General features: G+C 40.0%; 1 long non-coding RNA gene across 1 annotated transcript in view; it reads left to right on the forward strand.

Annotated features, from left to right (window-relative positions):
- The window catches only part of LOC145721669 (uncharacterized), a 60,569-nt gene that overhangs the window by 3,716 nt on the left and 43,031 nt on the right, over window positions 1–13,822 (forward strand). Inside the window, exons 2-3 of the long non-coding RNA XR_014145502.1 lie at window positions 2,235–2,302; window positions 3,100–3,282. This is a non-coding gene — a long non-coding RNA (uncharacterized LOC145721669). The remainder of the gene's footprint in view (window positions 1–2,234; window positions 2,303–3,099; window positions 3,283–13,822) is intronic.

Here is a 13,822-nt window from a genome sequence, read left to right on the forward strand (position 1 = left end):
TTAGTTTCGGTGTATAGTACAAATCACACATAGTGATTTGGCAATTATATACGTTACAAAATGCTCACCGTGGTAAGTGTAGTTACCCCTATTACTATACAAAATTATTGCAGTATTATTGACTATATTCCCCATGCTGTACTTTTCATTCCTGTGACTTATTTAATATATAACTGAAAGTTTGTACCTCTTAATTCCCTTTGTCAATTTCACCCATCCCCGCCCTCACCTCCTCATCTCTGGCAACTACCAGCTTGTTCTCTGTATTTATAAATCTGTTTCTGTATTTTGTTTGTTCATTTGTTTTTTTAGATTCCACATATCAGGGAAAGCATATATTTGTCTTTCTCTGTTGGACTTAACAAAATACTCTCTATGTCCCTCTGTGTTGTTGCAAATGGCAAGATTTCATTCATTTTTATGGCTGAGTAATATTCTATTGTATGTATATATCACATCTTCTTTATCCACTTATCTATTGATGGACACTTAGGTTGCTTCCATGTCTTGGTTATTGTAAATAATGCTGCAGTAAACATAAGGATGCACATATCTTTTCAAATTAGTGTTTACATTTTCATCTGGTAAATACCCAGAAGTAGAATTACTGGATCATATGGTATTTCTTTTTTTAATTTCTTGAGGAACCTCCATACTGTTTTCCAGAGTGGCTGCACAAATTTACATCCTCACCAATAGCACACAAGGGTTTCCTTTTCTCCACATCCTCACCAACACTTGTTATTTCTCGTCTTTTTGATTCTAGCCATTCTGACAGGTGTGAGGTGATTTGTCACTGTGGTTTTGATTTGCATTTCCCTGATGATTAGTGATGTTGAGCATCTTTTCATGCGTCTGTTGGCCATCTATTTCTCTTCTTTGGAAAATGTCAATTCAGATCCTCTGCCCATTTTTTGATTGCATTATTTGTTTTATTGGTGTTGAGTTATATGAGTTTTTATATATTTTGGATATTAATCCTTTATTATATGTATCATTTGCAAATATCTTCTTCCATTCAGTAGGTTGCCTTTTGGTTTTGTTGATGGCTTCCCTCACTGTGCAAAAGCTTTCAGTTTGATGTTGTTTCAGTAGTTTATTTTTGCTTTGGTTTCCCTTGTCTGGGGAAACAGATCCAGAAAAATATTTCTATGGCCAATGTCCAAGAGTTTATTGTATGTTTTCTTCTAGGAGTCTTATGGTTTTAGGTTCCACATTTAATCCATTTTTAATTTATTTTTGCATATGGTATAAGAAAGTGGTCCAGCTTCATTCTTTTGCATGTGGCTGTCCAGTTTTCCCATCACCATTTACTGAACAGACTGTTTTTTTCCTATTGTGTATTCTTGGGTCCTTAAATATGAGAAATAAGATTTCCTCTATTTTACCAGAAAGGAAGGAGGGTGGGTTTGGAGTAGACAAGGATTTTCTTCTTTTTGATAGCTGTGAGATAAAGAAGTTCTCATTTAAGGCCTTTATTTTCTTTTGTAAAGTAAGAAAAGAAGTAGAGTCTTCTGCTGGGAGTGAGATAGGAGGGACTATCATAGACTGTCCTAGATTAGGGGAGCTGGAGAAAGTTTGATAAGGTCATTGCAGAGGATGGGAGAGAGAGTTGACCAGAAAAATTTTATGAGCTTTCCAGGGAGCCTGAGAACTTATTTGAAATTGACAGTAATGGTGTAAGTAATCTGCTCAGTCATGTGACTCTCCTCCAGGGCTAGGTTCCCTAGGTTTGGGGAAAGTTTAGCTGTTATGGGTAAGGTTAGGTTATTGTGTTCAGAAGGCAGGCAGATTAAATTTTGCTTCTGGAGGCATCAAGATTATGGGTGCTCACAATGTCCAGAATGTGACCATTGTCTTGGGTGGCTGAGGTGATCAAGGAAGTGAGAGGCCAAGGGGTTATAAATATCATCCCAGGTAACTGTTTAAGTCATCCAGGATTAGGGCGGCCACTTCTCAGAGTACCAGAATGCTAACTGGATGAGAACGCAAGAAACAGGTAAACAGGTGTAATTCATGACTCTTCCAGACAAACAGAAAGATGACAAGAGTTAAAGTCATCTTAAAGGAAGACTGGGAGTCAGGTGTCAGGGTTTCAAAATGAGACTGGGACTGACTGGGATTTGTAGAGATGACAGATCCGAAGAGGTAGACAGAGTGGTTTGCCCAAATGGTATGAGCCTCAAGAGAAGTCAGTTTGCTTTTTGCTTTTTTTTTGTTTTGAATAAAAGGAGGAGCCCCTAAAGGCTGCCGGTAGTAATGGGGAGCATGGACAACAGCAAACTCACCTTCTAAACTTAAGGTACGTGGAGTGTAAGAGAATAAACTACTTTTCCTTGAGAAAGCTGCAATGAAAATGCAGAGTTAAACTTCCAGGACAGAGGAACACTCCAGAAATTGCCTCATGATACAGGAGTGGCAGTAGAGTTTGGGATGTCGGGAAGACAAGGGCCAAATGAATCACAGGTGAGGAAGAACAGAATGTCATGGGATGATGGTATGGGAGAAATTTCCCCTGGTGACTTCTTTGTGGAGGGACTAGTGAAATAGTCTTCCTGGAGTATCTGCAAGCATTGTTAGTGGCTAGACAACGTGGGCTCTGGCACCATAGAGGAACTCAGTTTAAGTTTAAATTGAGTTGGATTTTAATGGTGTCTTACTACCTTACTCTTTTGATATGTCCACGAAGTCCAACACATATTTTGGCCCATCTCCTCCTGGCTAAAGAGTGTTCACCTTCTGGCAAGGGACCTGGATTGACCTGAATTAAGATTTCTGCCAATTTTAGGTGGGGAGGGTTTCCTTTGGTTTAACATTTCATAAAGTTTCTCCTGTTGATTTTATTTGGATTATCCTTAATTGTAGGGAATATTTGCTTCTTATTTAAATACACAACTTTTACACCATCTGCCATAGACTGTATTTTCCAAAGATGGCCATGACCATATGTCCCTTCTCCATCAAGAGGTGGAGTCCATTTCTCTCCCTCCCCCTTGAATGTGCGTGGGCTCTGTGACTGCTTTGATCAATCAAAGACAGCAGAAGTGTTGGTGGACTTAGCACTTACTGGCTGGCAGCATCTCTTCCTGCCTCTTTCAGCCGTGAACACTCATGAAGCAGGCTACTCCATCAGGGAGACAGGCCACATGAAGGAGAGAGGCCAGCTCAGACATGAGCTGAAGACGCCATCTTGCACACCCAGCCCCATCAAACCTTCAGAAGATCCTAGCCCCAGTCGTTATCTAAATGCAGCAACACCAGAGAGTATGGAGAACCACCCAGGTGAGCTGAATCAACCTACAGATTCCTGTTAAGCCTCTAAGTTTTGGTTTGTTTAAGCAACAGTGGTTTGTTCAAGCAGTACTCAAGACGTTTTAGGTACTTCCATGTCTCATGTTTTTGTCATAATAAAGCTTCTGTGCTTGGCCTTTTAAATATAAACTGATAAAATATAAACTATGGTTTCTATTTTACTCATAAAAATGTATAATTAGTATACTATTACTAATTTATATGTTCTGTATATAGTATATGTATTTTTTCTTGCCCGTTAACAAAATGTTCCCTCTGTCTGACCTCTGACTCTCTACTTGTCCTCTGGCCCCTGTTCTCAGATATTCCTTACCTGCTCCACACCCTAGTGATAATCAGTGGGAGGAGTACCAGACAGGCTAGATGGAAGAATAGCAGCAGGAGGAGAAGGTTAGGGAAGAAAAGAGAGAGAGATCAAGAAAGCTTGGGAGAGGATTTTTGGTGGGGAGCTGAGAGCAGAGCAGAGAGAAGGATGTTTTGGGGACATTGTTGGGTATGAGAGAGGTAGAGAGTGAGAAGGAAGGGAGGAAAGGAATTTTAAGAAATTGGACTTGGTTGAAAATTAAACTTGGCTGATCATTTCTTGGCATTGACACTGCACAGAGGCTATGCCCATGGAAGCCCAGTGGTAGGTTACTCAATAAGCATTAACATCTTTGAAATACTGAGATATATATGCATATACTGTATCCTCCCAGAGCATGTGTCTGTAAAGCAGTGATCATTGCTACCCATGGCTGAAGCCAGAAGAAGTTCTTGGAGAGAAGCTCTGATAGCTCATTGAACTCAGACAGGAAGTACAGCTGGGCCCCTTGAGGGGCTACACTAAGAACCAGAGGACCACCAGGAAGTCTTTCCATCTCTCTTTAATTTTTCTTTAAAAAAATTTTTTATTGTGATAAAATATACATGACATAAATTTATCATCTTAACCATTTCCAAGTGTACAGTTCAGTGGCATTAAATACATTAATAATGTTGTCCCCACCCAGGTACCCCATTACCTTTTTTTACATTTTATTTTTAAGTAATCTCTACACCCAGTGTGGGGCTCAAACCCACAACCCCATTAAGAGTCACATGCTCTACGGATTGAGCCAGGCAGGCACCCCTGAATAGCTACCTTTTAACAGCATTTTTGTTTGCCACCGACACAGTTTTACCTTTTCCAGAATGTCATGTAAATGAAATCATACAGTGTGTAGCCTTTTCAGATTGGCTTTATTCACTTAGCAGTGTGCATTTAAAATGATCTAAGTGTTTGTGTGGCTTCATAGCTCATTCCTTTTGTCACTGAATAGTATTCTATTAGATAGATCTACTGTAGTTTGTTTATCCATTCACCAAGGGCATTTTGATTGGCCCCAATGTTTGGTAATTATGAATAAAACTGCTTTAAACATTCATATGCAGGATTTTGCAGGGACATAAATTTTCAAATCAGTTGGCTAAATTCTTAGTAGCAGAGTTTCTGGTTCATATAAGACTATGTACACTTTGTATGAAATTGCCAAGCTGTCCTCCCAAGTGGTTGTACCGTTTCGTACACTCATCAACAATAAATGAGAGTTCGTGTTGCTCTGCATCTTCACCAGCAATTGGCATTGTCAGTTTTTTGGATTGTAGCCATTTTAATAGGTATGGGGTAGTATCTCATTGTCATTTTGATTTGCATTTCCCCAGTGACAAATGATGTAGTACATCTCTTAATATCCTTGTTTATTATCTGTATATCTTCTTTTGGTGAGGTGTTCATTCACATCTTTTGCCTTTTTTCTTTCTTTCTTTCTTTCTTTCTTTCTTTCTTTCTTTCTTTCTTTCTTTCTTTCTTTCACTTTGTTGTGTTATTGTTGGGTTGTAAGAGTTCTTTGTTTATTTTGAGAATGCTAAATTTTTTAAAAAGGTTTTATTCATTTAGGGGCGCCTGGGTGGCTCAGTCATTAAGCGTCTGCCTTTGGCTCAGGTCATGATCCCAGGGTCCTGGGATCGAGCCCCGCATCAGGCTCCCTGCTCGGCGGGAAGCCTGTTTCTCCCTCTCCCACTCCCCCTCCTTGTGTTCCTGCTCTTGCTGTCTCTCTCTCTGTCAAATAAATAAATAAAATCTTTAAAAAAAAGGTTTTATTCATTTAAGAGAGAGAGAGTGAGCAATAGCACAAGCAGGGGGGACGGTCAGAGGGAGAGGGAGAAGCAGACTCTCCACTGAGCCTGATGTGGGACTTGATCCCAGGATCCCAGGACCATGACCTGAGCCGAAGGCACATGCTTAACCGACTGAGCCACCCAGGCGCCCCGAGAATGCTAAATTTTTAATATCCAACTTCTGCTCCCTCAGTATTAATGCTAGCAAGGTCTGAAAACCCTCTTCTCCCACCCCCATTTCCTTTCACACAGTGGTAGCAAATGGCAGCTATCACCGGTCAGCTTTTGTATGAAAGACCAAATCTGGTGAGAAACGGTTTAGGGCTGTCAATATGAAGTGTGTGACTAGGCACACTATAAAATCGATACTTAAAATCTTTTCTCTATTAAAAGAGCCCATGTGTTTTATCCAGTATAATTCCCAACCCTGGGTGCACATTGAAACCACTGGAGGAACATTTTTATGTTTAACATTTTTATGTTTACTGATGCCTTAGGTAAAACCTTAAAATAAGTGTTGATATCAAAACCAACTAAAACCATATGGGGCACTACTATATATCCACTAGAATGGCTGGAATTAAAAAGATTGAGCATACCAAATGTTGGCAAGTGTATGGAAGAATTGGAACTCTCATACGTTTCTGGTGGGAGTGCAAATGGCACAGCCACTTAGAAATTAGCAGTTTATTAAAAGGTTAGACATGCACTCACCATATGACTTGGCCATTCCAATCCTAGGTATCTATCCAAGAGAAATGAAAGCATATGTTCACCCAAAGACCTGTTGTACGAATATTCATAGCAGCTTTATTTGTAACAGCCCCAAGTTGGAAATAACTCAAATGGCCATCATAAGTGAATGGATAAAACACATTGTGTAATAATTATTGCATGGAATACTACTCAGCAACAAAAAGGAATAAACTGTTGATACACCTGATAATGTGGATGAATCTCAACATAATTATGCTAAGTGACAAAAGCCAGATTAAAAAAAGAATTTGTGTCGTTTGATCTCATCTTTTACATAAATTCTTGAAAATTCACACTCATCTGTAGTGCGTAAAAGCACTGAGAAAGGGAGGGAGGAGTGAGAAAGGGAGGATTATAGAGGGGCACAAGGAAACTTTTAGGAGTGATGAACATGTTCATAATGTTGATTTTGTGATGGTTTCCATTGTTGTGTACATAGGTCAAAACTGGTCAAAAAGTATGCTTTATATGTGTGCAGTTTACTGTATGTCAATTGTACCTCAGTAGAATTATAAAAAAAAAATCTTTTGCACCTTGTTACTTAATTCATGGCTTCAAAAATGTAATTAAATTAGTTAAAATCTTATTCATCAAAAATAAGGGGAAATCTAAATTGTATGGAATATTAATATTTACAACAAATACTGATAAATAAGGAAGGATCACTGCTTCAGATTTTTCAAAACTGAACATTTTATTGTTGGAAGTATTGATCTAGAATATGAATATGAAAGAGAGAGAGGGAACATAAAATTGTATGGGAAGAAATAGGAAATCAAATACCACAAACTTTTTGGAAGCTCTGTCTAATCCCAGAGGCGACAACAAGCTATTGGATATTGCAGAGCCTTACATGTACTTTAGGAAAGTGTTGAAATAATAGTAGGTGTATTTCCATAGCAAAGAGGGTTTTGTACCAGTACTGAACACTGAAAAAAAAGCATATGGTTTAAGAAACACTAGCGTTACATATTTTAAAAGTTTAGAACACAAAATTTGCTACAGGTCTTTTTCATCCAAGTTAAGTTATTTTATCCTGCTTTTTGCTAGATCCATATGGCTCTTCATAGTAGAAACCAAAACACACGAACTTCTCAGACTATCTAACAAAACTCCATTTCAAGTTAATTTTGGGGAGCAGTGTGGTATAGAGCCACTATATGTCTTGCCTCCCTAAACTGTCATTCCTTGTTTACATAAAATTTAAAATTGCCTTTGTACTTAGGATAAAATTTGAACTCCTTGACGTGATCATTAAGACTTTATAAAGGCGGGGTGGGAATCGGAGGGGGAGATGAATCATGAGAGACGATGGACTCTGAAAAACAAACTGAGGGCTCTAGAGGGGAGGGGGGTGGGAGGATGGGTTGGCCTGGTGATGGGTATTAAAGAGGGCACGTTCCGCATGGAGCACTGGGTGTTAATGTGCAAATAATGAATCATGGAACACTACATCAAAAACTAATGATGTAATGTATGGTGATTAACATAACATAAAAAAAAAAAAGACTGTATCAGATCTGGTGCCAACCCCACTTCTCCAACTTCTAAGTTCAAGCCATATTGTCTTCCTCTCTTTTCTTGAAAATTGAGAAGTTCTTTGTTGCCTGGAATGCAAGTCTCTGGTTCTCTGCTTGAATGACATCTTTTCATCCTTTTGATCTCAGCTTTATTATGACCTCTTGCCTTTTGTTAAGTAAGCTCCATGAAGACATGGAGAAGTAGCTGAAATAGGTGGTAGGAGGGGCAGGTAGGAGGTAGGGGACTGAGGGAAACTCAGGGAGGCTCCATTTCTCCTAGCACATTTTCCTAAACTAGTGCCTTTTCTATGAATAGTGTGAAATAGTCAAACACCACGAACAGACTGTACCTGTGATCAGACGATGAAACATAAGGAGGTCAGAAGATGGTGTTTTTTTATATTCTCACCCTACCCTCAATTGTAAAATGAGACCAATAATAATGTTTTCCTTCCTGAATCACAGGGTTGGTGTTTACATAACACATGCAAGATTGCTTTGAAAACTATAAACAGGAACAGATGTTGATAATTTCAGGCTAATGTGGTCTTCACACTATAGTGGTGCCTTCCCTTGTGAATGCTGCCAAGGACAAAGCAGCTCAGTGTGCTTAGAGGAGAAGTTCTTGGTAGGCATTTCATTGCCTGCTCTGGGACCTCAAGAAACTCTGCACTCCATTGCTGCTCCTGCAGCAAGATTCAGACACCAAGTTAGTAATAATATGTTTATTTTATTCTTTCAATGAACACAGCAAAGAGATACATTTTAAATGGGAAGCTTCTCTCTGGTTCACTTTAGTACAGACTTCTCTCCTTCCCTCCTCCACTCTCTTTCTCCCTTACCCTTCCTCCCTCCCATCTTCCCTTCCTTCTCATATTCATCCTTTGAAAAAGGGATCTGGTCAAAGTGAAAAACTGTATGAACAAATGAATGTCAAGCTCAGTAAAATAAATGGCAGAGGGTGCTGGTGTAATCAAATGACTGAGCAGAGTTGCTAAGACCCCACAAAATCTATCTCAACTACTTTTTTTTTATTATGTTATGTTAATCACCATACATTACATCATTAGTTTTTGTTGTAGTGTTCCATGATTCATTGTTTGCTTATAACACCCAGTGCTCCATGCAGTACGTGCCCTCTTTAATACCCATCACCAGGCTAACCCATCCTCCCACCCCCCTCCCCTCTAAAACTCTCAGTTTGTTTCTCAGAGTCCATAGTCTCTCATGGTTCGTCTCCCCCTCCGATTTCTGCCCCCTTCATTTTTCCCTTCCTACTATCTTCTTCTTCTTTTTTTTTTTTTAACATACAATGTATTATTTGTTTCGGAGGTACAGGTCTGTGATTCAACAGTCTTACAGAAATCACAGCGCTCAACTACTTCTATTTTGCTTTGCTTTATCCTGTTTTATATTCTATGATCTCAGGTAAAAGTATAAAATAACTCATTGCTGGGAATTTAAATTTTTAATTAGAACCATATCAAAAATATTTCTCCACTTTTTCATTGTAACTTGTTCTCCACTGGGGATAAAAACCATATTGTCTTCCGCTCCTGAACCGTGCTTACAATCAGTCAGTGAGATGATAATTGGTAAAATCACTGTGTCTGTCCACAGTTCTCTTTAATTTCAGCTCCCATCCTTATCTTGACTGATTCTAAGTTATTTTTATTATTTTTAAAAGGCATCTTACTCCGCTTTTTTTCATAGTATATCTTTTGTGATGATATGATTCTCTTTCATTTGAATCTTGTGAAGCTAATCCTAGCAAACTTCCGAGGGCAGGGTCACACAGTCTGTGTCCCCTGGCCCTCTTCCCCTTCAGTCTATGGAAACTCTACTGGTTGAAAGCTCTCTGTTCTACTCTACCATTCTGGGCGCACAGGAGAAACACTTGGCTAATACCCAAGGTTAAAGATTCTGCATCCACTCAATGTGTATGGGGATGTTCCCCACACCACCATGCAATTCTAGGACACTAGCTGGACATCCAGTACTTCAACTCAACTCTGATACCACAGATAAAGGATTAGAGCTACAAGGCTGCCCCTTCCCTGCAACTTCAGATGCCAGTCTTACCTGGAATTCTGACTCACCAGCTACAGGTCGGAAGTTGCCATAGCTCCCTCCTTGGGTTTGATTACTTTGTGAGCGTGGTTCACAGAACTCAGGAAACCAGTTTACTCCCTAGATTACTGGTTTATTATGGAAGGATGTAACTTGGGAACAGCCAGATAGAAGAGATGTATATGGGGAGGTATGGGGAAAGGTCACAGAGTTTCCATGCTCTCTCTGAGGGCACCGTTCTCCCCAAATCACCATGTGTTCACCAACCTGAAGCTCTTTGAACCCTGTCCTTTTGGTTTTCTTTTTTTTTTGTGGAGTCTTCATTATATAGACATGATTGATTAAATCATTGGCCATTGATGATTGATTCAAAACTCTAGCCCCTCTTCCCTCCCCAGAAATCAGGGGGTGGAACTAAAAGTTCCACCCCTCTATTCATGGTTGCTTTCACTGGCAACCAGCCCCCATCTTTAAGTGCTTTCCAAGGTCACCTTGTTAACATAAACCCAGTTATGGTGGAAAGGGGCTTGTTATGAATAACAAGACACCCATTTAACCTTTATGGCTCTCAAGTGATTGTAAGAACTGAGGACAAGAGACCAAATATTACAACAAAAGATGCTCCCAATGCTCTTACTGCTTAGGAAATTCCAAGGCTTTTAGGAGCTCTGTGCCAGGAATCAGGACAAAGACCAAATATATATTTCTTATTACAAATCACAATAATATATGGGGGCTCAGGGACTATGAGAGGCTTTTCTCGACCCATCTTCTTTGGCTTGCCAAGCAGTTGTATTTACTCTCCCAGCTGTGGGGGTGTGGGGGACACTGACTCCTTCTAAGGGCAACCAGTTTGGAATCAGGGCATAGGTCCACCAGAATCAGAACTCTCATTTTTGCAGACTTGGCTGAAAAGCTGGCCAACCCATGCCAAGGGCTTTCTCTGGTTCCTCCCAGACTCTGTCCTCCCACCCAAGCTCTGTCTCATTGGAGGCTGGAAATGTAAGTGGGAAAATGAATTCTGCTCAATTACATATAATATCAAATCTTTTTTTTTTCTTATATGTTGTGTTAGAGTCCATTGCTAGGCTCCAACATCCATTGTCTTCTTCTCTAATACAGAATTTTGGAAAATGTGTCCTACCTCCCTAAAGCTTGTTGCAGCCATGTGAATAAATTTTAGCTCATGAGAAATAAGTGAAAGTATTATTTTGGACTTTTGGGAAGCCTCCTTCAAAGGTGCCTTTCTTCAGATCCTCCTTCTTGCTGCTTAGAATGCAAACCTTGGAGTGGCTCTCTTAGACCACGAGATGACCTTGAGTATAGAAGCCACACACTAAGGATGGCAGAACAGCAACATGGGAGGTGCTTGGGTATTTGAGGGTTCTGTGGAATAGCTGCATTAGCCCTCGATGACCTACTTCTAGATTGTTGTTTTGCGGGGGAATAAGCCCTTGTGTGAGTAAGCCCCAAATTTTAAGATCTCCGTTATACCGTGTTAGTGGACAAGGCTGCCATAATACAATACTATATGGGGGTGGGTGGCTTAAACAACAGAAATTTATTTCCTCACAGTTCTGGAGGAAAGAGATCCAAGATCACAGTGCCAGAAATCCAGTTTATGGTGAGGCCTGTCTTACTGGTCTGTAGATGGCCATCTTCTTTCTGTGTCCTCACATCGTCTCTTCTCTGTACACATGTGGAGTGAGGGAGGAGGAAAGAGAGCAGGGGGAGAGAGGAAGGGTGTGATCTTTGGTGTCTCTTCCTCTTCTTATAAGGACACCTGTTCTATTGAATTAAGACCCAGCCTTATGGACTCATTTAACCTTTAATGACCTCTTTATAGGCCTTATCTCCAAATATAGTCACGATGGGTGGGTTAGGGCTTTAACAATGAATTTGGGGGGACCAGTCTGTAACACATACAAAAAAACATGATTTCTATTTAATATGCCCAGGGACCTTCATTTCTGAGGTTTAAGAGCAAAGAACTTGACTGTTTTTGACCTTTTACATTTTCGGGTTCTTGTTGATTATAGACACTCATAGATTTCTATCTGACACCTGGAGCTTGACACCTGAAATTTCCAAGCTGCAAATGGGACACTTTGTCCTCCAGATTTGCTGAGACAGCCCAGCCCTACAGACCCCGTTGCTCATGTCTGGCTGTCTGGGCTGAGATGTGGGTATGGTGAGGAAAGTCTCTAGATACAGGGAAGTGCCTGTGGAGGTGGAAAGATACAGGTTGATTCTGGTGAATATTATCTTGACACACTACCACACCCTTCACCTCTTCTTAGTGGGCCCCCCACTTGGTAGTCAAAGTGGCCTCATTAATGGTATAATCGGACCATACTGCTCTTCCTTCAAAATTAGGGTATATTTGGCCTCATTTGTATCGATGTGGACATTTTGATTTAGGGATATTTTAACATGGCCTACAGAAGAAATTATTGAAGTTTCTGCTTTTATATTATTAAGTAATGTATAAAACAGATATCCTCACCATATGCCTGAATTTTACAACTTTTAAGATTCTGCGTCCTGGAGCAGGGATTGGGGATAAGGTGGAGAGGGGGAGTTGAGAATGAGGTGGGCTCATGGATTAAAAAAAAGGCTGGATGGGTGTCAGGGAATGGGTAATGATGGAGCTGGGGTTCGATGCCACTTGGAAACATGGAGCCACAGATACTTCCTGGCTCATTCACTTATATCAATCTAGCAGAGCATTTGTTTTGTTCACTGGGAATTAGATGCTGCATGGTCAGCAGACTCTCTGGTTTCTCTGTTAATGTTTCAATGAGTGCAAGCAGTTACTTTTGATAAATATTATACTTTGCTCAATAATGGGACTGTATTGAGTTGGATAGTGTCCTCTCTAAGTTCATGTGCATTGGAACCTCAGACTGTGACCTTATTTAGATTTTTGCAGATAGTCACGTTAAAACAAGGTTATATGGGATTAGGTTCAGCCTCAAATACAATGACTGGTATCCCCTGAGAAAAGGGAGATTTGGAGACAGGGAGACAGAGGCAGACAAGAGAGGGGACCATGTAATGACAGAGGCAGAGATTTGAGTGATGCAGCCATAAACCAAGGAATGTCATGGATTGCTGGCGAGCGCCAGAAGTCAGGAAGAGGCAGGGAAGGAGTTTTCCTTAGTGCCTTCCCAGGGAGCATGGCCCTGCCGACACGCTGATCTCAAGACTATGTTTTCAGAACTATGAGAGAATAAATTCCTATTGTTTTAAATCACCCAGATTGTGGTCATTTGCTACGAAAGCCCTGGGAAACTACTATATGCATTTTTTCTTTTAAACTCTAGAGAATGAACACATCTGCCTTTTAAAGTTTTTTGTAATTGTGCTAATCTTATTTGATTGGCAATATATTAGACATTTGTCTAATCCATCTGAAACTGTCTAATGTTAGTTTTGGAAGTAGTTGGAGACTAATTTAAGTCTAATTATATCCTTGTGTCATTTATTAATTGTAAAGGTAATACAGGCTCATAAAAATACAAGGAATACAATAATGAATGAAGTGCAAGTCTGCCATAATTGATATGGGAATTAAGGGTGGAATAAAGGTTTAGGATGATTTTTTTAAATTTTATTATGTTATGTTAGTCACCATACAATACATCATTAGTTTTTGATGTAGTGATCCACGATCCATTGTTTTTGTATAACACCCAGTGCTCCATGCAGTACGTGCCCTCCTTAATACCCATCACCGGACTAACCAATCCCCCCTCTCCCCTCCCCTCTAAAACCCTGTTTGTTTCTCAGGTCCATAGTCTCTCATGGTTCATCTCTCCCTCCAATTCCCCCCGCCCATTTTTCCCTTCCTTCTACTAATGTCCTCCATGCTATTCCTTATGTTCCACAAATAAGTGAAACCATATGATAATTGACTTTCTCTGCTTGACTTATTTCGCTTAGCATAATCTCCTCCAGTCCCATCCATGTTGATGTAAAAGTTGGGTATTCATCTTTTCTGATGGCTGAGTAATATTCCATTG

This window comes from Leptonychotes weddellii, chromosome 5 (genome assembly GCF_054177405.1).
Source record: "Leptonychotes weddellii isolate Sample4059 chromosome 5, ASM5417740v2, whole genome shotgun sequence".
Classification (NCBI taxonomy): Eukaryota; Metazoa; Chordata; class Mammalia; order Carnivora; family Phocidae; genus Leptonychotes; species Leptonychotes weddellii.